The sequence below is a fragment of the Anser brachyrhynchus genome (genome assembly GCF_964034855.1).
Source record: "Anser brachyrhynchus genome assembly, chromosome: 16".
Classification (NCBI taxonomy): Eukaryota; Metazoa; Chordata; class Aves; order Anseriformes; family Anatidae; genus Anser; species Anser brachyrhynchus.
Window position 1 is genome coordinate 6,010,181 of NC_137734.1, and position 22,758 is coordinate 6,032,938.

General features: G+C 51.8%; 1 protein-coding gene and 1 long non-coding RNA gene across 6 annotated transcripts in view; both read left to right on the forward strand.

The window, feature by feature from the left end:
• Positions 1-11,253: 11,253 nt before the first annotated feature.
• Positions 11,254-15,722, forward strand: LOC308178948. The gene is made up of 3 exons (XR_013940058.1): positions 11,254-11,459; positions 13,133-13,257; positions 14,517-15,722. It is a non-coding gene; the product is annotated as an uncharacterized lncRNA (long non-coding RNA).
• Positions 15,723-17,587: 1,865 nt separating this feature from the next.
• The window catches only part of LOC308178944 (uncharacterized protein), an 88,905-nt gene continuing 83,734 nt past the window's right edge, over positions 17,588-22,758 (forward strand). For all 5 annotated transcript variants that reach the window (XR_013940044.1, XR_013940045.1, XR_013940046.1 and 2 more), the window contains exon 1: positions 17,588-20,937. The gene's annotated coding sequence lies outside the window, so the exon portion shown is untranslated. The remainder of the gene's footprint in view (positions 20,938-22,758) is intronic.

Consider the following 22,758-nt stretch of genomic DNA (forward strand, 5'->3'; position numbering starts at 1 on the left):
CGTGAAGCTGTAGCTGGTTCCTGGTGTATTTGCATGCTAGATCCGTGTGTGTGTGTGTGCGTGTACAATTCTGTTTTCTTTTGAGTAGATCAGGTGTCGCAGCTTTAATTCCAGAAGAAGCATTCCTGTTTTGCACCAATATTTACAACACTTGCGATCCTGCCTTTCAGACAAGAACACCACTGATGGTCAGAAGGTCTTAACTTGAATAATCGTCAATCAACAAGAACTGTGTAGATTGACTCAAATCCTAAGCACAGAAAATTTGTGTGACTTTTTTCTTTCTGAGACTGTGGTCAAATTGCAGTGATCACATTAAAATGATTGAAAACTCAACTGTTTGCAGGGGGTTTTCTTTTTCTATTTCGGAAGGATTTCCTGGAGATTCACCTGCCTTTGGCAGGCCTTGGGTTCCCTCTTGAGAACGAGAGGCCTGTAGGAATGCCTGCGCTTTGACAGGAGGTCCCTCCAGCTGCTTTGGGTGGCCACGTGGAGGAGAGCTGGCCTTGATGTGGGGAGCTGGCAGCAGCAGGAGCTGGTGGCAGCCCAGCTGGGGGCCGCTTTGCCAAATGTCTCTGGGGATGGCTGCAAGCAGCGTAATTGCAGGTCAGGAGCAAGAACCCCAAATCCTATCCTCTGGCCCTGGGCCTGGGGCTGTGCCACTTACCTCCCAGTCGCGGTGTGTTTTGTGAAACTCCTGCTGTCCTCGCTGCTGGAGGGCCAGCACCAGGGGGCACAGTGCTGGAAAGAGCAGGATTAGGTTGGAATGCTTTATTTTTTTTAAATTAAAGAAGAAAATGGCTTTTGTTTAAAGCCATGCTGGTGCCTGGCTGCATTGGCAAGGCTCAGAGACTCGCCCTAGACTCTGCTGGGCTGAATACCCAAACAGGTCTGGTTTGGACCAAAACCACTCAAACTCCCTGGGTGTCAGAAGCAGCTGTACAGCGGCAGATGTGGGGTACTTGGGTTGGGGATGGCCCCCACCTGCTGTTGGGACCCCACAAGTGATGCAGCTTCCAACCCAGCACGTTCCCATGCCCTGGTGGCATCACAGAGTACTTCTGAAGATGCTGTAGTGCCGGATCTGTCACTGTTTGATGCCTCCCAGTCCATTTACAAAACAGCAGCTGTTAATCAGGAAACCTTTTTTCCGCTAAGTCCTGTTTGAAATGAGCAGAAACCTGCTCACTCCATTTTACCAACTGAGCAATTTAGATGAGTGTTTGAAGCTAACATTCATAATATGTTTGCTCTCAAGATGGTGCTTTCTCCCAAAGCTGGGCTTTTAAGGGTTGGATTCCTTTTTCCCTCTGGGAAGGCTGTCCTAGCTGCTGAAACCTGCCCTGCTAGCAGGCCAGTGGCAGGACCAGTTACTGGTGGCTCTGTGCTGGCAGATAGCCTTTAGGAAACAAGACATGCATTTCAACATGTGTGCGTGGTCCAAAATGCACAAATCACTGCCTTGCGTGGGGTCGAGCAGGTAATGAGGCCATGATTTTATCTTCATTGCAATCGTCATCACCTCTGCTCCTACGTAGAGCCTGCTTGCAAGCACTGCCACTAACAGCTCAAAATACAGCAGGATCTCCATGGGGCCGTGAAGTCCTCATGGAAACTCAGCCCCTAATCCTAAAACCACACAGGTGTCTCATTTCGTGCCCCGTGAGTAACACAGATAAAAATTCAAATGGCTTGCTCAGAGTGTAACACCGCGAGTGTGACCCCAAGGGACCAAACAGCAAGGCCAGGAGATGGTGAGAAAGAGTCCGTGTGCTTGAACGTCCCAGCGCTGGGGGCAGCAAACGGGGTGCTGTGGGCTCACTGGGTGCAGTCCTGGCAGGCAGCAGGGCAGCGATGTGCTGGAGCTGTTCCTGAGCATCCCAGCCAGTTGCTGTCCTCTCAGTTCACCCCAAAACGCCCCAACTTCTGCGAGAGGAGCAGTGCCCCCTCCCCAGAGCCAGGCTCACAAGTACCGAGGTAGGAGCAGCCACCTTTCCCCAGGCCCGCGGACTGCGGGGAAGGGCAGGGTTTTGTTTTCAGTCTCTGTTTTGGAATGACAGTTTTTTCATTTTTGGATTCACAGCCGAAACCGACGTCTTCCCACAGAAAACGAGAACTCAGATGAAACCACATTTTCCAAAGGGGATTTTTTTTTTAATGAAAAAAAAACCTACAAAAAACAAATCCAACCAACACAGTGCGTGGGAATGGGCAGAGAAATATTGTTACTAGGCTACCTTTCTGCAGCTAATAAGGTGATCTGGGGACACTGCAGCATGGCTGATTGGCAAAAGATTATTTTTAACTTTTTTTTTTTTTTTTTTCTGTAGCTCAGCGGAAGAAACAGTTTTGTGACTTTTGGAAACCACAAGTGGCAAAGGCTTTGATTTTAAACAGATTTCTGTGCTGCAAATTTAATAGGACTTCAGCAAGGAGATTCAGCTTCACCCTGCGCTTCCAAGACTGAGGCCCTTTTTGCAGCGTTTCTGGCTCTGCTCACTGGAAGGTGCAAATTCCAACTTCAAAGCGTCCAAACTTCACAGCAGCTTTTTTTTCCCCCTTTTTTTTTTGTCTCTGTATTTTATCCGCCTGTCCTAACCCAAACCTTGGCTGTGTCGCCTTCCTCAAGGCACTGTGCTAGCCCATCCGTGCCAGCCTTTCCTCGGGGCTGCCGTGCCCGACAGCAGCTCCGTGCTGGGGACAGGGACATTTCCCCACCTGGCCTTAGCACTGGGGCACGATGCCCCGGCAGTGCTTGTGCTGCTAGATGTGATGGGGCTGGAAAAGCTCTGCCTGAATCCACTTTGGTTGCAGGCTGCTGGGGCAAACTGACATCGCATGCCCTTTGCCCCTGCTTGGGAGTGCTGTGGCAGCTCGGCACAGGATGTGTGGGGCTGGGGCCAGGCAGCACGGCTGGTCCTGCACAGGTGAGCACAATCCCCCCCTGCCCTGGAAGCCAATTTAAGCTGCCCCAGTGATTAGAAGGCTTGTTGGATCCTCTGAAACAGCAGCCTTCTCTGTGCTGCTTCTTTTTGTGGTGTGCTTGGGATTTATGGCATTTTTTAGGGCACCCTGAAGCTCAGCTCTGCAGGAGCATCACAGGTGGCTTTGAGTGCATTGATTGCCTGTGGCTGCTCTGGTGGCATTGCTGGTTCCTGGGGGCTGCTCTGCTCTGCAGCGTTCCCCCTGCTTCAGCATGTGGAGAGCCCCTGCTCAGGTAGGATTAAAAGTGCCTGTGTGAAATTTGGATCTCTGTCTGAGCTGATGGCTCTGGACCAGGCAGAGGAGCCGTGATATAAAGCACAGAGAGGCTTAGGAAGACAGAAAGGTGGTGCAGCACTCCTGGAGTGGGTTTTGAGATGTGGGAGAGCCTCTGCTGCTGGTCGGGATTCATTGCTTGTCAGCTCCCGGTGGGTGCTCGGCCCCCTCCTCGTGCTGTCCTGGCTCCCGGCTCAAACACAAGCGGCTGCCTTGAGCCTGATGGCTGGCAGCAGCGATAAATCACGATCGCAGCGGCTAGCGGTGAGTTCTGGGTGCCAGTCAAGAAGCAGCCGCTCGGAGCAGTTACCCCCGCAATGGGCGGCCTGGGCGGTGAGCAGTTAGCTCAGCGCGGCTCTGGGGAGTTGCGTTTGGTTACGGGAGTGACTGAAGTAGGCAGCCACTGCTGTGGTGTCGGGCACGCTGCTAACGAGCAGCCTGGTTTAATGAGGGGTCTGGGGGATGAGGCAGCCCCCCATGCTGCTTGCCAGGCCCTGGCCTTCCCCTTCCTACTGTGGCCTCTCTGCTCTCAAGATGTAAATGGGAGTGTTTTCACCGTCTGGATGCACACCCTGAGCCTGGGCACATCAAAACACCGTAAGGTGAATGTGCCTGACCCAGGGTCAGGGTGCCACCCTGGGGACCCCCACAGCCCCACGGGGGGGTCATGGTGCTGTCACAGGTGGGTAAGCTCCCTCTGTCACAGTGTGCCCCCTGAGGAGGATGGGCTTTGGCTACAGATCCTTTTCTGAGCCTGAAGCGTTGAGTTAAAGGTCTTGGCACAATAATGACAGCAGTTTTGTTCATGGTCCCCTAAGATGGGTAAGGATTAGGCATCTGAGCCCTTCAAGAGCTCTGGAATAGCCATGTAAGATCACCTTCGGGGTGCTTTGTGTCCTTTTAGGGAAAGACTGTGGGGTTTGGGGTAGGCAGCAGAGCTGGTGTGGATGTGAGGCGAGCTGGGGTGGGTTGTGCCTGGGTGAGCACACACTGATGGCTTCCTCACAGGGGATGACAAGCCTTAAGCACATGTTCACACCAGAGAGCTTGTTAGTGCACTTGTCCATCACAGGGCACACACAGATTTCCTCTTGAATCCCGGATCAAAGCTCTGTGATATTCAAATGAGGAGAATCAGGCTGAAAAACAAATCATATATGACCATGATGGGCCCTACTGCTTTCTTCCTCACCCCTATTTCTGCCTCTTGAGAGCTGCCGTTTCCCTCTGCCCAGCTGCATGGCTCTGTCGTTTTTTCCCAGCCGAGGAGGAGGAAGGTTTGATGTTCCCTGAAGTGCTTGGGCAGCTCTCCTGTGGGTAGGGTAGGAGCTAAATATAACCAGGGGAGGGAAAACAGGGGCGTGGGGCGGGAGTGAGAGGTCTGTTTGTTTTCCTTCTGATCTCTGAGCCCTGTTATGTTTCATTGCTCTGCAAACAGGAGGTCTGGAAAGCTTCCTCTTTCTCCTGCACCACTGCAGGTCAGCTGGGAGTGTAGTCCCCACACTGGAAGAAAAACTTACTAAATATGTCTATATTTACAGTAACATTGGAAGAGCGGCATGAAACTGCACCTCTATTTACCTTTTCCAGGATAGATTTTACTGTAAATGTTCAAATAAACTACTCGTATAAACAATTGCTGCAAACTTGCACAGTGCCTGGATGTACTTGCACCTTGCTGCTGAGAACTTACATCTCTTGAGTAACCTACAACGGGGGAACAACCCTTTATTGCAGAAAAACCTACTGAAGGCAATGCGGGTGGGTGCTTTCTGTGCACCACATCTCGAGGAAAGTGAGGCATGCCCAGTATGTTTGCTCTGTGTGTACCTACAAGGATGCGATCCCCACTGCCTACAGCCTGGCAGCGCTTCAAAGGAAGCCCTGCCATCGCAGGGAGCGTGGTGTTTGAGTAGCTGCACCAGAGAACAAAGGTGCTGTGTCAGGAATGTAAGCGAGGCTCCTTGTGCCATAGAAAAGGCACGACATGAAGTGAGGCTTTAAGGAAGTGGACTGACTCCTTCAGTCTGTTCAAGCTTGCTCAGCTCTCCTGATTTCTCAGAAGATGCCTGACTCTTTAGGAGGTTTTCTGCCCGGAAATGAAGTCTCAGTGTCATGAACAAATGTGACCAGTCGTGAGCAATTGCTGTAACCAAATGTGAGTTTGGAAAACTGACTTTGCCTTTTCTCGTGAAGTTCTGGTTTATGGGAAAACGAACTGGTTTCACTTTCCTGTTCTGGCTTCTAGTGCCACCTGCACTGGTAAAAGCACAGCCACGAGTAGCTGCTTCTGTGTGTGCTGACCACCCGTGGGGCTTCCTCTGGTCTTCAGCTCCTGGATCAGTTACAGGACTTGAGCAAATGGCACAAATGCCATCTGACACAGGTTGCTTTTAAATAAGTTCTCCACCTGTTCTACACAGGAAAACAAATCCTAACCCCTGGGGTACTGCATCACATTGTCCTCCACCACCAGCAGCCATCTGTGTGTGCTGTCCTCTGATTTGGGGTTCTCTCTAACCCAGGGCACGCAGAGGGGATGTCTGAGTGAGCTTGTCCTGGGGCCTCACCCTGACCATGGCCGATCCTGGCAAATCTGGAGAAATAGCTTAAACTCTGTTACTTTTTGAATCGGACACAACAAAAATGTTCTTTCCTTCCAATTTCTCTCTTGAACCTTAGATCCATGTGAGCTGGCAGCTGGCAAGTGGCTGTGATGTGCAGGGAGCTAAGGTCGAGGGCTCCTGCACATTTGGGTTGAGGGTTGCCACTTCTTTCTTCTCCCAGTCTGGGTACTTCAGAGCTGTGTGAGCTTCCCCGTTATTCCTTGTCTCTCAAGGATCAAGGTTCAGCTCCAGGAATATCCCAGTTCCCCAGCTCTGTCCTTTGCAGCTCAGTGCCCTAGTGGCAAACCGGCAGCAGCACTCCCCATCACTGCGACCCCAGTCTGTGCGTCCTGGAGACGCTCCTTTATTCTCCAGACTTGGCGGAGATGCAGGGTGGCAGCATAGGACTTGAGTGGAATCAAAATTGCATTTTAATTGTAAACATTTGTCCAGAAATTAATGTTTCTGAACTAATGTTTCTCTCCAGCCACTGCATTCAGAAACAAATGACTCTTGCTAATTGATTTTCCCCATATAGCGAGAAATGTACTTGTAGAAAATCATCCAAGCATAATTGAAAATTCCCCCTCTTTCAGCAGGTATCCACATCATCACTCAACTGATGCATTTGCTCGTCCTCTGGTAGTTATCACCTAGGAGTTGCATGGCTGTCTGTGGGGGAGGGTTAATTTTTCCTAACCTTTGTTTGTTGAGCTGAATTTTGTGACAAAAATCAATATATACACAGAAGCCTGCTGAAGTTTGCTTAGAGTCCTGAATAAGTGTACCCACAGGGGAAATGTTGTTGATGGCTTCCTGCTTTGGTTGGAAAGGTGTATTTGGTGTTTTCACACCTGAGATCAGCAATGCCACCACTTGTCCCAGTACGTAAAACAGTTTTGAGGAATATCCAAAGGCCTTTAGCAGCCCATCACTGGCTCCTCCCACAGTGGCCAAGCTCATTTCCAAAGTCCTGGTCTATGCTGTGCCAAGCCGACCATCTTGAAACCCTGGAAGCAAAACTTGGAAACTTATCTGAGCTGTAAAACTGAAACAGACCTATTGCATTCTGCAGATGGTGGATGCTGAGGGGAAGGCAGGGAAGCTAAAAGCCTGCTTAGGAAGAAAGGATGGTACGGTTGTGTTCAGAGGCTGCTCGAGGACCAAATTACACCTTTGGGTACCCATGTAAGATTTGTATGTGATATGAGGTTATAGGATTTGTCTTGCACCGGGAGTGACTGCATGAGCAACGTTTGGGGCTCCTTTGGAGGCTGGGGCTTCCAGGCAGCAGCTTCCCAACCATGGATTGACCTCTGATGTCTGGGCCTTGGAAATGCTGAACCCCAGGAGTGTGGGGTGTATACATCTCTAGCAAGCATACAGCTTGCAACAACAGCTCATGGTGCCTCTGATGGTACGAGTCCACCCTGCTTCACACAACTTGCTTGCTGTGCACCTTCTGTGGCAGCCCATGGCCAGCCCTAGCAGTCATGTAGTGCTTTCCAGTGGCTTTCCTCTGACGCTTTGACCTCTTCTGTCAGCCTGAATAGATGAACATAATCTGGGTTTGCTCAAAAGAAATTTTGTGGTAGAGCTTCTCTTGAAGATCAGATAATCTGCTTTTATTTTGATGTTTTTTAATAAAGCTGCATAACAAAGGGTTTCCTCATTCCAGTGATACTGACTGTAATGTGCTCGCAATAATTAATGCCACTACTAATGGAAGATTAGAATTCTGCCTTAATTATATCATTAAGATACATTTCATGCATTTAATTGTTTTTGTAAAATGACAGCTAAGCTCTCCTGCCTCATATTTCCTATTTCCTGATTCAATTACTTCACAGGCAAGGGCAACCTGCTAGTAATGGTGTTTCACAGCTTTTGCTTTCCAGGGGAAATCAAGTGGTTTTTGGTTAGATATGCCAATACATTTCAGGTTAGAAACACTTCCCCGTGCTGTTTGTCAGTGTTGGTGTTGAACAGATGCACTGAACTCTCTTCTCCTTGCTGGCCTACATTTAATGAAAACTAGGAGTGTGGGGGGAGAAGCATCAAGGCAGGCCTGGGAAGACCAAGAAGGTTTAAAATCAACCCTAACACATGTCCTGCTGCATGAGGAGGAGGTGAAGGTTAGCTGAAGCGTGCCATGTCTGGCCCAAAGGCAGGATGAAGGACTTACGCCTCAGGGACTTGGGCCTCAGGCCTCAGCAAGACTGACCTGTGGGCCCAGGGAATCACTAGCAAAAGTTCCTGGTCTCAGTAACACAAAATGCAGCTGGTGGAGAGGAGCTGGCAGCTCTGAGCAGGTGGCATTCCCTGCTGTGAGGAACAGAGCTCAGCGGTGAGAAGAAAGGCTGGGACTTGTTTTTGTCCCCAGCTTTGAAGCTGGTTTAACTGGCGCGAGGCAGTGTGACCACACCAGGCGGGGCTGCAGCTCTGGGCCTTCCTGTGGGGCAGCAACAACCAAGAAGTTCAGGACTTCTTACCCCCTGGACACGTGCAAAGCTTTCTGCCTTCTCTCTGAAATAAAATCAGCCTCTGTCTCAGCAAGGCCAGAGCCACTTGCCCACAGTGAGGCCAGTCTTCTGATGAGGCATCTAGAAGTCATACGAATCCGTGTGGCCCACTGTGGTCCAAAATAAGCCCTAGCACTCATAGCAATGGTGACGTGCATGCATGTGTTTTGGATGAGTAAATGCGGTTTTCACTGGACAGGAATTTGTTACGTTTGCAATTCCCAGCTGCTCAGAGCGATGGGAGTGGTGCGCACACTCTGCTCCTTGGGCCTTGTTTGACTGCCACTCCCTCCCAAATCTGTAGTCATTGTTGTATGACTGCACAAAAGCAAAATTCAGGACAAGTGGTTAGGAAACAGGGAAATCTGACTATGGTAATTGCTATAGAAAATATCGTTAAGTTGCCTTGAGGGGGAGATATCTTTTTGCTTGAGCATTGCCACTGGATTTTTGGACCATCTGAGAACAGTCAAAACTCCCCGTAAGGCCATCTGGATTGTTGCTGCTGTTTGCATTACAAAGCCAGATGCCAACCAAGTGTTGTACATACTATTTGATCAAAAGAAGATATTCAAGTGGATTTGTGCAGATGACAGAGGGAGAACATCCATGCCATGCAACAGATGCAGCAACTGGTAAATACCACAAATCAGTCAGCGTTGAGTTCTTTCCAAGCTCAGTTCTCCTTAGGTTGGAGACCCCTGACTACTCTTCGGTACTCTTTGGTTTTCTTACTGGTGCTAAGAGCTATCACTGGATTTATCTTTAACCTTTATGGCTGGGGAGCAGGGGCTGGGTCTGAACTGTCTGTGCTGTGGCAGGGGAAGAGGATAGCAGGTGAAAGGAGACTGAAGAAAACACTGAGCCCTCCCTTTCCGCCCTCTGTAAAATATGGCTAAGTATGAGACACCATGTGCGTTTGGCCTTGTATAGGGAGGAGACACTATAGAAATACTGATTTATATCAGAAAAAGAATCCTGAGTTAACTAGAGTTTCCTTCTGTCACCAGATAAGTTGCACTTGCCTTCAGCTCCTTCCCACTGACACTAAGCTAAATGGCACTCTGAGAAATTAGAGACACACCAGATACCAGAGAGCTGAATAAGCGATGTGAGGGCACTGATCTGGATTTCCACACTATGGAAAGTATCCTTGCATCCTTCTGTTAAGAAGCTGAATTTCTAGTTCAATTTTGCTTACAGGTTCTGTCTGTAGCATTTTGTCATTAAATAGCTTCCTCCCCATACCCCTCCTCCTTGTGATTATTAGTAACAAATTTTTCAGTTTGAGTTTTATTGCAGGTTATCCACCAAATTTGGGGACAAAATAGACAACCATTAATTGTTTTCTCAGAATAAACCAATATAAATTCTCAATGTGGCCATAACAACAATGGTTGTTTCCCTGTGATAAAATACTCAGGTAGGAAATGACGAAATTATAAATTAAAATAACAGTAATTACTCTCTGCAAAGGTTTTCGTTGCTACGCTCAATATCTTCTTTGAGCCCTTCCGTGAACGTAAGTCACCATAAGCAAAAATAAAACTAAAAATTCTTTTTCCTAGAGATTGTTGCGTTACATCTGTTGTGTGGGAAATAACAACTCTGACTTTTTGTTTTGTTTGGGATTTCAGAGTGGTTTGTGGATGGGAAATTTCAAACCAATACCATCAGGAGAAATCAACTGCTTTTATTTAGCTAAATTTGAAATGTTACATGATATTATGAGTATTTTTGTATACAGTGTGTGTATACATATGTATACACACCTTGAGATCAATATTAATATAGAAACAAGACATTTACTGTATCAAAATGAGAAGAAAACATCAACATAGTTCTTCACACTTTCCTACTGAAAAATGCCAAATCGTGCATGTTGTCAAACTGCCGGCAACATATTGAGCTGGGTGCAGCTGAGCTGAGCCCAGGCTGTGCTGTGGGGAAGGGTATTCATAGAATCATATCCCTTCCTGGGCTCAGCACCCTCAGTGCTGCTCACACCTGCCTGGTGCTCGGAGCACAGGGGGGGCTTCGGGAGGTCTCTCGCACGGTCCCAGCACGTTTCGAGTGGTTGACCCCAGAGAGTTAGGTGCAGGTCCCTGTGCCGATGGACACCCAGGAAATGCTGCAGAGGATTCAGTGTCTGCCCTGACACTGAGCTCAGTTGCACAAATGCATGAGAAGCCTGGCAGTCCTGGGGTCTCCCTCTTCTCTTTCTTCATGCAGACCTTTGCAGCTTCTCTCTGTAGGAGGTTTGATTACTATGATGCCTTCACAGTCCTTCCCTGGAAAGTGAGAGATCGTTGCATGGAAAGAATGTTTTTAGATTGAGTGAGCAATAAAAAGGGGAGGAATAAGTACAAAATACAATGTGATATCACCCTCCTGCACTACTGCAGAGCCCGTGGGTGAGATACCTTCCCCTGCTCCTCCCTTCCAGCAGGAACAGGCACCTCCCGGGGAAGAGAGGGGCTGTCCCCATGAGCTGTCACCAACACAGGGCTCTGGAGAGCATCATCGGCAGATTCAAGAACCAAATGTGTGTTTTGAGTGTTTCTGACCTGGATTTGGGGTTGGAGGAGGCAGGCAGGAGCTCGAGGGGGAGCTGCCCAGAGCTGCTCTTGGGGCACGGTCCAGGCACCAGCTCCATGTGGCTGCTTAATGCTTCCCCCTGCTCCTTAGCTCCTTGTTTCACCTTAATCTATTGAAATGATTCCCTTATGAACTAGTTCCTGATGTCCTTATTAACCAAGGAGTAATTAATTATTAATTAAGCAGCCTGGGCTACTTATTAATTCAACTTGTTAATTAAGTTTAGGACATTAACGAGGCAGCTTGTTAATTGAGGTGCTGGGGGAAGGCGAGGAAGGGGAGGCAGCAGTGGAGCAGGGAACATGGCTCCTTGTTGAGCTGTGGGTTTGTGGGATCTTCCTGGGCCTGCTATCATCGCCCCACAGCAATCCGTCCAGAAGAGCCACCAGGACCTGCAGGATGATTTCTTAGTGATTTACACAGGGCTGAGCCATGCTGGGACGGGGACAGCACCAGCCTGACCACGGGGATGTAGGTGAGGATAGCTCAGAGGTGTGGGTGGTGACGGGGAGCTGTGGCCTCCTGCTTTCATTGGCCTAACTGAAATTCACATATGGGAAATGTGCTCGTTGAAACGACTTCTGCCCAAGTTGAAAGATGCGCGGTTTAGAAACAATAATCAGAGCCAGGGATAAACAAGGGCCCTCTGCTTCTCCAGAGACTTTGCAAAGAGAAAGAGCACCATATCTCTTTCTGGGAAGCTGTTCTGAGGTCAGAAAGAGCAGAAATAGGGAGTCACATTCATCCTAGTTGAGTTTTTTAAGACTTGCAATATTATGCAGATACTGAAAAACCAGTGCCACAGACAGGCATGTTTCCAGTGGCAGCTACCAAAACCCAGCAACGCTTGCTGCCCTTCTCATCATTGCTCACCAGGTTTTGGAGGCCGTGACTCAGAGCAGAAATCCTCTGACTAGTTTTTGGGGGTGGGTTCTTGGCTCAGGGTGGCAGGAAGGTCCCAGGCTAACCACCAGCGAGGCGACCGTTGCAGCTGCAACCCTGACTTTCGATACTGGTGCAGCCCTCTAGGTAAAGGAGACTCAGGGTATGTGAGGGGAGTGCACTACCTGCTAAGAAAGGCTTTAAAACAGCAAAAAAGAACTCCTTAAATGTTAAAGTTTTGTGAGATAACCCCATGCTGACATCTTACTGGTATCTGGTAATCGGGAGTGGTGGGGTAATTTTGGGATGGTTTCTCTGAAGAGCTTGTTGATGGGCCACTTCTTGGCAGGAAGGCTCCAGCGTCACTGGGTTTGTTCCACTGCTACTGCCATTCCCCAGGCTAGCTGAAAATAAAACCATTTCTAATAATTTCTGAAAGGAGCTGGGGGAGGGGGAGAGCTAATGAGGAAAACATACAGCGTTAGAAAGAGAAGTGCATTCCCTGAAGTCAACAGCGTTAAAAAAAAAAAAAATTTTTTTTTGAATATTCATTTCTACGGAGATTTTCCATCCCTATAATTAATTTGTCACAAATACACTGACAAAGCACTTCTGGTGCTGTGATGAAGGCTAGAGGCAGAGGTGTACTCAGCTTCTTTTTGAAGAAAAATAACCAGCTATCAAATAACTTTAAACTCCTAAAGCTTTACCAGCCTGATCTCACTGCTTTCATCAAAGAGCGCTACTCGCCCTCAAAGACAGCTAAAGCTATTGAAAAATCGTTATATGGCTTTACTTTTGGTTGATCCAATCCCCTTCTGGTGTACTGGCCTATTATCTGCAGCAGTGCTTGGATTCAGGAAGGCTGGAGGATGGCTGTAGCTTTTTTCCCCTGCACCCCTCCCATCCCAGCCCCGCTGAGCCTGGGTGCACAGCACAGCCCGGTGGGCCTGGGGTGACCCCTGCCCCTCGGCTGCTGTGATAGACGTGGGGGGTTTGTTTGCTTCAGGTGGAGAGGGAAGAAGAGAGTGACATTTTTAGAATGCCCAGGACTCAGTGCTGGTGGCTTTCCCCTCTGTTCTTGGAGGGAGCGGTGATGTTGGGTCCCTGGGACTCTCACCTGAAGTAAAAGATCCCTGAGAGCACCAGGCAGCGAATCGATGCCAAATGTCTCCAGTGGCTGACAGGTAACGATCCCTGCCAGGAGGGATCGGTTGGGTTGGGGATTTACTCCTCAAGGTTCCCTCCTTTGTCTCCCTCCCTCAGAGCCCGTACTGCACGAGTAAGGGACAGACGCCCTCGTGGGCCCAGATCCGTGGGACTGCTTTCTGATGGGAGAAGGATGAGACCCGACTCCGTGGCCATTACTCACACCAAGCAGTACTCGCTCAGTAAGTCTGTTCGTGTAAATAAGTCTTCGCTGACGTGAGTAATGGTGGCAGATTCTGGCCCTGAGTTATTACACGAAACTATCTCAGGCTCAGGAGAAAGCTGCATGATTCAGAGCTAGCCTTAAAAATAAAAGTTTTAAATCCCAAGTTATAATGTGCCGTTTGGCTCCTGCTGAAGTTGGTCTAAAAAGGCTGTGCTGAATAATAAAAAAGATCAAGCTTTTGATGTTGAGTTGCATGTTCAAGCATAAAATCCAGCCTTGATGAAGCTTAGCCTGGCTTATTTCACTCAGGCAAAGACACTAAACAAGAACCTTACACTATTTCTCATTTAGAGGAAATGTCTGTGCGTTTAAAAAAAAAATACTTGACAGATAAGTAATTAGGAAACATCTGGCCAAACCAAAGGCAACAGAAGTGATTCCAATCAAAGGTGGCTCACTGAAAGCTTTTCATCTCGACTCCAACAGAAACGGCAAACTTAGTGCTTAAAAAAAAATTCCAGCTTTCTGATGAAGTGTTAAAAAGGCAGACAGCGAAAAGTGCATATACAGACACCCAGCACAGGAGGCTGAACACAGGAGGAGAAAAATACTGGGCTGTGCATATGCGGAGGTGTGTGCCAAGGGCCCTGAGGCAGGGCCAGTGCTTTGACACTGCTGCGGTGTCTCTGATGGACTCCCCAGTCCATCCCTGGTGCCGTGACGGACACCTTGTTGCGAAGGGTATGGCCGTGGCTGCCTTGCAAGCCCCAGGACCGGCACCAAGCGGCACGTCCTGCCTGTGGGCACCTCTAGGGCAGCAGGGGTGAGGCTGCTGCTGGTGCCAGGCTGGGTTGCAGGAGCTGAGGTTGCTGCAGCCCTGGCAGCTATTGCAGCATTTATCTTCCTCAAAAGCTTCATCCGAGCTACGCACAGAGCAATGGCATATTCTTATCGGGGGTTGGGGTGAGTGATGCTCCCTTTCAATAGGCTCTGTTTTGCTTGGCGTGATGGTTTGAAGATCTTTTCTGTGCATCTAGTGAGCAGCAATGGTTTGGAGGCTCTGTTAAAAGAAATACCTGAATGGTTTGTCTGCTTCCCTCCACTAATTGTGCTGGAAGGACTTTGGTGCGCTCCTCAAGAGGCGATGTTTTCTGATAACACCTTGGCTGTTGCAGCTCCTGTTAGAAATGGTCCCCCCTGTTTTTTTTAAATTTTGAACAAGCTTCATTTTGGAGTTTTGGGGCAAACTTTTAGATTTCTCTTTCTCCCTGGCAGGTCTCTGCGGGTCTAGCCTCCATCTCCATTCCCTCGTGGTGCTCCCGCACGGTGCCTCGGCAGAGGCTTTGCAGGCACTCAGCGTGACGAGGATGGCAGGAAGGAGAGGATCGGTGCTCCGACACAGCAGCCATTTTAAGCTGCTTCTTCCACAGCTGGAAATCATTGCGATAGCATCAGCTGCCAAGGAGAGTTATGAGATTTGGCAGGATTCAGAGGGAAAGAGGTAGCAGCTAAATCACTTGCGAATAGCAAGCGCTTCAAAGGCAGAGCGCGGGGCCCCGGCTGGCAGGCGGGTGCTGTGCCGGGACGCATCCGGACCCAGCAAGGGTGCTGGGGGCAGCACGAGGCTCCGAGCAGGGTGAACGGCACCCGCAGGGCCTGACCTGCTCTTTGTGGCCCCAACAGCGTGTCCCCAGCCACAGGCAGCTGGGACACCTCGCAGCTGGAGCTGATGCATTATTCAGCAAGGAAATAAGTGCTCTGCAACCCCACCGCAAAAAAAAACACTCTATAGTGCAAGGATAGGAAGCATACAATATATTCCTCTCCAAATTAATTGCTATTATTTTGATTAAAACACATTATCATATAAATATTTGATTAAGAATGTGATTAAATCTTTCTTGCTTATGAACTGTGACAACTTTAAAGTCTAACCTTTTATAGCTTGGCACCACATCATTATTTTGCTCATTAGCTACGTTTAATAATTCGATCTCATAATATGCTTTGCCATTTGGAACCTGCCTTTGTGTGCCAAGTTCAAATCGATGCTGTTAGTTATTTGTGCCACTGCAGATAATTAAACAAAAATTAAAAGCAATTTAACCTTGCAGTCTGGCTGCGGGTGGATCGGTGTTTGAGCACAAGTCAGCGGAGTTTGTTCTGCTGATGGGATCTGCGTGGGAAGGGGGGGGTCTGAGGTGTCTCCTGGGGCACAGCAACTGCAGGCACGTATGGAGGAGCCCAGCCAAGAGCTAACCTCCAAGGGGAGACATTTTCTATTCCCCCAGGAACAGAGGTAGCTGCGGGTAAGGCTGATGCCCACCCACCCCGAGTCCTTCTGGGGGCTCCAGGCAGCAGGAACAAGGCTTGTACATTTGGACAAAGCTGTGTACTGCGGGTTCCCCTTGTCCCTCAGCAGGATCAGGCCCTCGCAGGCAGTCGGGATGCAGAACGATGCCTCTGTCTCTCCCAGCTTACTCCAACCAGCCAGAGCCCACTTTCCTAATTTAAACCGCACACAAAAGCTTGCCTTACATGGTCACGGATGCTATTTTTAGGTTTGCCAATTAATCCAGCTCCATTTGAGCTGGATTAGAAATCACATACCCCCTTAATTATAGGTGTATAAACTCCAGACTGGCAGCTGTTTTGACATTCTCAGCTGGGAAATTTGCCCTAAACAGCCGCCCCCTCCCCGAGCGGCTGCGGGAGCGCGAGCCCGGTGCTGCCTGCCTTCGTGCCCATCTGCTGCGGTGGCACCGCGCCTGCTCTCGGCGCGCTTGGACGCCTGCCCTGAGACACAGGTGCCAGGCAGCGATGAGCTGAGATGGGCAGCCTCCCTCTCCCTCTTTTTTTTTTTTTTTTCCCCTGCAGGAAAATCTCCTCTGTGTCCCCCAGGCCTTTTCTTTCCGCTGCAGACATCTGCCAAAATGAGGCCTGTGCAGGCACTTTTGTGGTGGGGTCTCTGCTGGGGGGGCATGGGAAGAACATGCCCCACGTTTTGGGCAGTGGGACTGGCTCCTGGCACTGCAGGACCCTGAGCAGAGCTGGTGGCTGGGCAAACCCTCACTGTCCCCCCACACGGGGACTCAGAGCATGGGCTGTTGCTGCTGCTTTGGGCATTGCTCTGTGCAGCTCTGGCCGTGCCAGGGCACCTGGGACTGCCTGTGGCACCTTTCTGCATGCACATGGATAACACATGCAGTTGTGCTGGGCTGTGAGGGTGCCGTGCGCTCCCCAGGGGCACGGAGCGGGCAGAGGCGTGTGGGCAGCACTGGGAGCCCCGCAGCCACTGCTCTGGGTGCACGAGCAGCGGGATGCTGCCCCTGGCCCCGGGGATGGTTCCTCTCTGGGGAAAAGGAAGAGTGAGAGAGGAAGAGATGGGCTAGAGGCAGGGCCAGGCAATAACATTTTTTTTTCCGGGCTTTTAACTGTCGTGCAGCCTTCATACCCTGCGTAAATCAGTCCCTTGGGTCACCCGGAGGAGACGTGCCCTGGCACAGCTGCTGGGGCATCACTGCTAATTGTGGCTCCAGCGGGACTGCAGCAGCTGCGGCAGATATTTGTGAATGAGCCATACCTGAGCAATGAGTTAATTCACCCACCAGCCCTGGGGGCAGCTCATGGGGCAGCTCCCAAATCCCCAGTGTGAAGCCCTCCATCTCCTCCTCATTTTAAAGCCTGGTGGGCTTCTCTTTTCTTATTTTTTTTTCTTTTTTGGTAGCTGGAGTTTTGACAATAGCTGGCATAAATGCTATTTGGTCTTAGCAATGCTTCTATTTTTTGCTTCCATGTGATTTTAAATGCTCGTGAGCGTGCTGAGTGAAGCCCTGCTAGGCTGAGCTCGGCGATGCTCCTCCTGTGCTTCTCTTGCAGTGCAGGAGGGGGGCATCCCTGTGGGGCTGCGGGGTCCCTCTTACCCCCACCCACTCCCTGCACTCTGCCTGGCAGGCAGCTGAAACATCCCCTTGAAGAGGAAAAATAACTCCTTTTTGCACCCTGCTTGAGCCCCTGCACGTCCCCGTTGTTTATGTTCAATCCGACACACTCCGTTCCGCGGGCCAGCTCGGTGACCAGGCACAGGCACCCTGAGCAGTTTTCCGTTGAAGCTGTAGCCGTATACATTTGCTCATCATAGTTTCCACTGCCCATTGGAAAAAAATAGGTGAGTGTTATGACTGCCAGTGCTGCCTTCGCAGAGGGAGAGATTTAATTCAACGCCGCGTCAGTGCGATTGGCGTCGCCTCCGGGCAGAGGCGCTGCAGGACCCGCATGGTGGAGCTCCTCTGGCCCCAGGGTGCTGGTTTATGGAGCCATGGACCCTGCTGAGACAGAGGAAGGGAATGAGCTCTTGGTGCATAACACAAGGATACCAGCTCTGCTGCTTGATCGTGATGCCCTGGGGTGCTGGAGGAACCCTGGGCCACCCCAGGTGCTGGCAGGAGGCACGGTGTTGGGCACACGCTGCCACAGCACCTCCTCAGACCAGATCCAGAAGGGAAAGAAGCGAGGATTTCCCAGGCTTTGGTGCTTCTGGTCAAACCAGCAATTCCCTGGCAGGCCTCCGATCCCACCTGCAGCTTTACAGAGCCGTTTGGAAAGAAATGTGTGTGTCTGGCAGGGGTCGGGAAGGGAAAAGTGGAGGTACCTGCTTTTACGAGCTTTGGAAGCTTGTACAAATTTTAGAGGAGTTCTGGGGGGAGGTTTGAGGCCGTCCTGGCTGATCCCCTGGTTTCGGGGCAGTCACAGGGATCAGGGGCTGCCCACGGCTGGGAGCTGCCTCCCCATCCCGGCTCACCAGGGGCTTCCTGCAGCTGCCCCTTTTGCCCGATGTGCTGTTTTACTTGCCCTGGGTGTCCCCACGAGCCAGCACCAACGAGGCCGGTTCCCAGAGGCTGTGCTGCCAGCGCCAGCCCCGCGCCTGGCAGAGAGCCTGAGCGCCCTGCTTCTGCCCTGAGTCACGCCTGTGGCACCAGCCCCTCTCCCGCTGGGCTAAAGAGCAAGGAAAAGCAGGAATGTTTCATCTTTGAGACTTCATGATTAAAAACGGTTATCAGGGGGTGACTCAGGGGACAGCAATTCTGCCCATCCTCACCTGGCTCCTAACAGAGCAAGGAAACGCCAGCGGCAAATTCCAGAGTCTTTATGCATCACCCAGGTGGCCACCCTCACCGGGACCCACACCCGAAACCTTCACCCAGAGGCAGCTGTCAGATGCTGCTGAGAGTGGGGCTGCTCCTGGAGCAGGATCTGGAGCAGGAGAACGTTCCTGGCCCTGGCTGCGGTGGAAGAAGGTTGCTGGAGGTGCTGGCTCCCTCCGTGTCCTCGCTGGTGGTGGTCACGCATCCAAAGTCTCAAGAGGAATCGATTATTTTGGAGTGGCAGAGGGAACTGCCTGCGTGAGAGGGAGCTTGAGACCTTGAAATTCCCCTCCTCGATCCTCCTGGGAATAAACGAGTATCAGAGTCACAGATGGGGGGCTCCTCTCTGGGGCTGGAGCCTGCAAATGTCCCCAGGGTCCTGTCCCCCTGGGGCAAAGCAGAGGCTCAGCTCTTACAGCCCGTGTGGAGCCGGGTAGCTGCCCTCAGATGTGCTGCCAGTGCCACCTGTGGTGTGGTTACGGCAAGCGCTAGGCCTGAGAGCCTGCACAGTGTGAGCAGTCGTCCTGTTCCTAAGCACAGCCCGGAGGCAGCTCGGGTCTCCTCGCCCTTGGCAAGCACCAGCAGGCAGGTGGGGCTGGTAGGGCTGCGGGATTTCCATGGGTATAAAGGAAATTGCTCATCAAAGCAGCAAATGCTCCTGCTAAAGCCCCTGTTGATGTCATGGGGAGATGGTCAGGAGGCAACACGCTGCTGCTTCCTCCAGCATTTCTGGACACACAGTTTGCAGACATCCTATAGCAATGGCTGAAAATTAGCAGCTCTGCATGCAGTTAGCCTCAGACCGAGAAGGGGAAAGGGGAACCTCCTGCAGTTCACGGCTGTGTTCTGCTCATCCCACAAACGAGAAAGCCAAGTGGGAGAAGCAACTTCACGAACCTCTGCAGTGGGACAGGGACAGAGACCTGCCAGCTCCATCTCAGTGTGCCCACCAGCTCCAGCCAGCCCCGATGCTGGGAGTATCACAGCACCCGGAGCCATCCAGAGCCCCCTTCTGGTGCCAAAAGAGTGAAAAAAACCCCTGTGAGATGAAAGAGGCCCCGCCAGCCCCGCTGCCGTGCCTTCGAATTCTTGCAATAGCCAGCGGGAACTGCAATTAACGTCTGCTGCAATTTCTTCATTATCATAATGACAGTGCTCAGCAAAATATACGGGAGACATTGACGGTGACGCCCAGATGCTGGAACCATACGATGCCACATGGAAAATCATGGCAGGGTATAAAAACTAGGCTTTTATATGGTACAGCTGCCTCTGCATAATGCCCTTGTAATTTATCAGTGTACAGCATCTGGTTCTTTGCTGTCATTCTTCAACTTTCAGACAACCATAATCTCAAGTGTCTTAATAATAACACAGACCTGCCAGACAGGGGGAGGAGGAGGCTGGGGAGGGGGCGGCGAGCAGAACGGCTCCTTTTGTGCCGTTTATCCCAAATGAGAGGGGAAGAACAGAAAAAGGGGGAGTGTGGTGGGGACTGGGGGTGCTGCGGGGCAGGAAGGTGAGGGATGCTGGCGGAGGGGCTGGGGCAGGGCCTGCAGGATCCTGCCCGCGGGGGCATGATGCAGAAGCTGCTGCTTTGGCCTGGAAGAGAGCCAGGCATCGGCTCTTTCTGGGGCTAATTTTGCTTTGTAGGTCTAATGAAAACCACTCCGCTGAGCCTGTGGTTGGAGTGTGTGCACAGCGGTGGTGCAGGGCCCGGCCCCACAGAGCTTGCTGGGCCCAGCCACCAGCCCAGGGGCTGTGTGGGCTGCAGGGCCAGCACCAGGCCTCCCCAAAAACGCTGCTAGGAGGGTAGGGCATCAGCCCTGGGGCTGCAAACACTGGGGTGGCTACAAAACCACCGCACCGCAACCCAGGCCTGGCTGTCCCTCCTCCATCACTGAGGGGCTGTTGTGGTTCCAGGAGTGTAAATCCACCCATGTCACCACCATTTTGTCATGCTTGCTGCGGGACAAGGACAGGGGACGTGAGACACTGCCAGGTGGGTCGCAGCACCCCGTGCACCTGTGGGACGCAGGCCGTGGGGCTGTGTGGCCACGGGCCGTGCCGGGCTGCCCGCTGCCACCACGAGGTGGCGAGCAAAGGAGCCCGTGGGCGGCCGGGCTGTCCTGTGGGAAGGGTGCTCGGCCTTTGGCCTGCAGCAGGGCGAGCTGGGGGCTTCGCTTTTTCCCTGAGCAGGGATGACTGCGGGGTGGCGAGCACACACAGGGACACCTGTGGGAGGGCTCGGTGAGAACCAGGATGTCCAAAATGAGCAGAGCAGGACTTGGAAGCACGGGACAGTGCGTCCTGTGGCCGCTTAAGCCCCCCCCCAACTGAATCCCAAGAGAAGGGCTGGCACTTTCCATCCCCATCTTCCCTCTTCTTCCCCATTTTCTGCAGCTGGGCTGGGTGGGAGCAGGCTGGGGGAGCCTTGTTAGTGCTGATGAGCCACGCCTGGAGGGGGGAGGCTCTGTCAGAAGGAGCTGGGCTGGGGCTGCTGCTGTTGCTGAGGGCTTTTCCTGGGTGCCGTGGTTGTGCTACCACAGAAGGTAATTGGTGGGTGCTGGGGGTGGGCCCTGGTCATGGTGTCAGGAGGCTGGTGGCTGCAGGAGCCTGATGGTGGTGGTTAGCTGCAGGCTGAAGTCTCGCCCAGCTGGTGTGGTCCTCTGAAGTTACCACATCTCTGGGCGCTGTGATCCTGTGTGTGTGCAGAGGTCCCTTCTTTGCTGGGCTGGGTGGCTTCTCCTGGCACCCCGGGGCCAGCCTGGTCCCCTGCGGCAGAGGGTAGGGGCAGCTCCCCCCATCCCGGTTTGCAGAAGGCGCAGTGGAACTGCTGAGGCTCAGCCCAGCTGCCCAGGCCTCCACACGAGCTGTCTTGCAGCAAACACCTGCAGAAGCACCTGCAGGAGCTGAACCTGTAACCACGTGTGAGGGGGAGCTGTAGGGGAAGCTGGGTGAGTCCGCAGGGGTGGCTCTGCCTCACCGTGGCCCTGCTCCTGCCTGGGTCAGGCTGCCGGTGTCTGTGCCTAGGTGTCTGAGCTGTGGAGCAGGGGACACTGCTCCATGGGGCTGAGGCCCTGCAGTCTCCACCAGGAGCCATGCCCATGGCCCTGCACATGCCTGGAAAGTTTTAAAGGGCTGCCCGGCTGTGACTTGCGGGCTCCCATGGTGCTGGCTGTGGGCAAGATGGAAAAGCTCATCCAGCAGTGCTGTCCTGGTGTCTTCCCCCTGCACAGAGGCGTGGGGATTTGCTGGAGAAATTTCCTGTGGAAACCAGCTCACACCTACACTGGAAAAGTTGTCTGCAGAAACAAAAAGGGCATTTTATTTAATAAGTGTACCCACTGGCTTTGTGTGTGAGCTGTCCAAATACCTCTCCAGTGCTGTGATTGGGGCACTTACATGACTGCTGTTTGCCAGCCAGGCTTGGTCCTGCTGCTGGCAGCTTGGCTGTGGGATCCCCAGGAGCACACCCAGCACCACAGCACCAGGGCTGAGTCCTGGCGGGTTTGTAGTGCACAGAAACTTATGGCTGCTTTGTCCTTTTGAGGCAGGAGGTGAGCAGAGAGACTGGAGTTATTTCGTGCTGCTCTTACCATTTATATATTAAGAGATAAGTAGCATATTATGTTAACAACCAAACAATATGTGATAAACTGGAACTAGCAGTCCTAGTGGAGCCAGAAAGCTTTATCTTGGTTGTTAGATGGACCACAGGGGTGTCCCTGGCTGGAATGAGCACCGACACTGCCAGCTTTACCTTGCCATCAGAGGTGAAGTTTGCTCAGGCTCACCCTGAGCCCCTTGGCAGGTATCCAGAGGGGAGGTCAGTCAAGGTTACCGGGGTTAAACATTGATGGCAGTAGAGGGCTCCAAGGCGTGAGCGAAGCACTGTCGCCTAGTGGTAGCATTAGCTGAACCACGGGAATCTGAGCCTTGGTGCTCAGAGCCTGTGCTGGGGCAGCTCAGCCTCCTGGGGGAGGTTTAGGCTAACAGCACCAAGAGTGTGCCCGTGACCAGGACTGCAGCTGGGAGGGGTAATGGTCACGTAAGTCCTGTCAGCATGCTTGTGCATCCCTGGGGGGGCTCCTTGCACCATTAATGCCCAGCCTCCCTGCAGCGGTTACCTGAAACGCCGTCTCTGAAACGAGATGTACTTTTAACACAAACAAGCCATCCGGCAGCACAAACAAATCCCGCTCTCCTTCATGCAGCGTCGGCGCTAAGTGACCCAAGGCAGCCTGCCCTCTGGTCGTGCTGCTGCCTGTCCCGGCCGGCTGGGCACCCGGCCTCGTGTGAAGGGACTTTGTGCTGCTTGGTGCAGGATGGGGCCGTGCTGTGCCCACCCCATGGCTTTGGCTGGCAGGGAT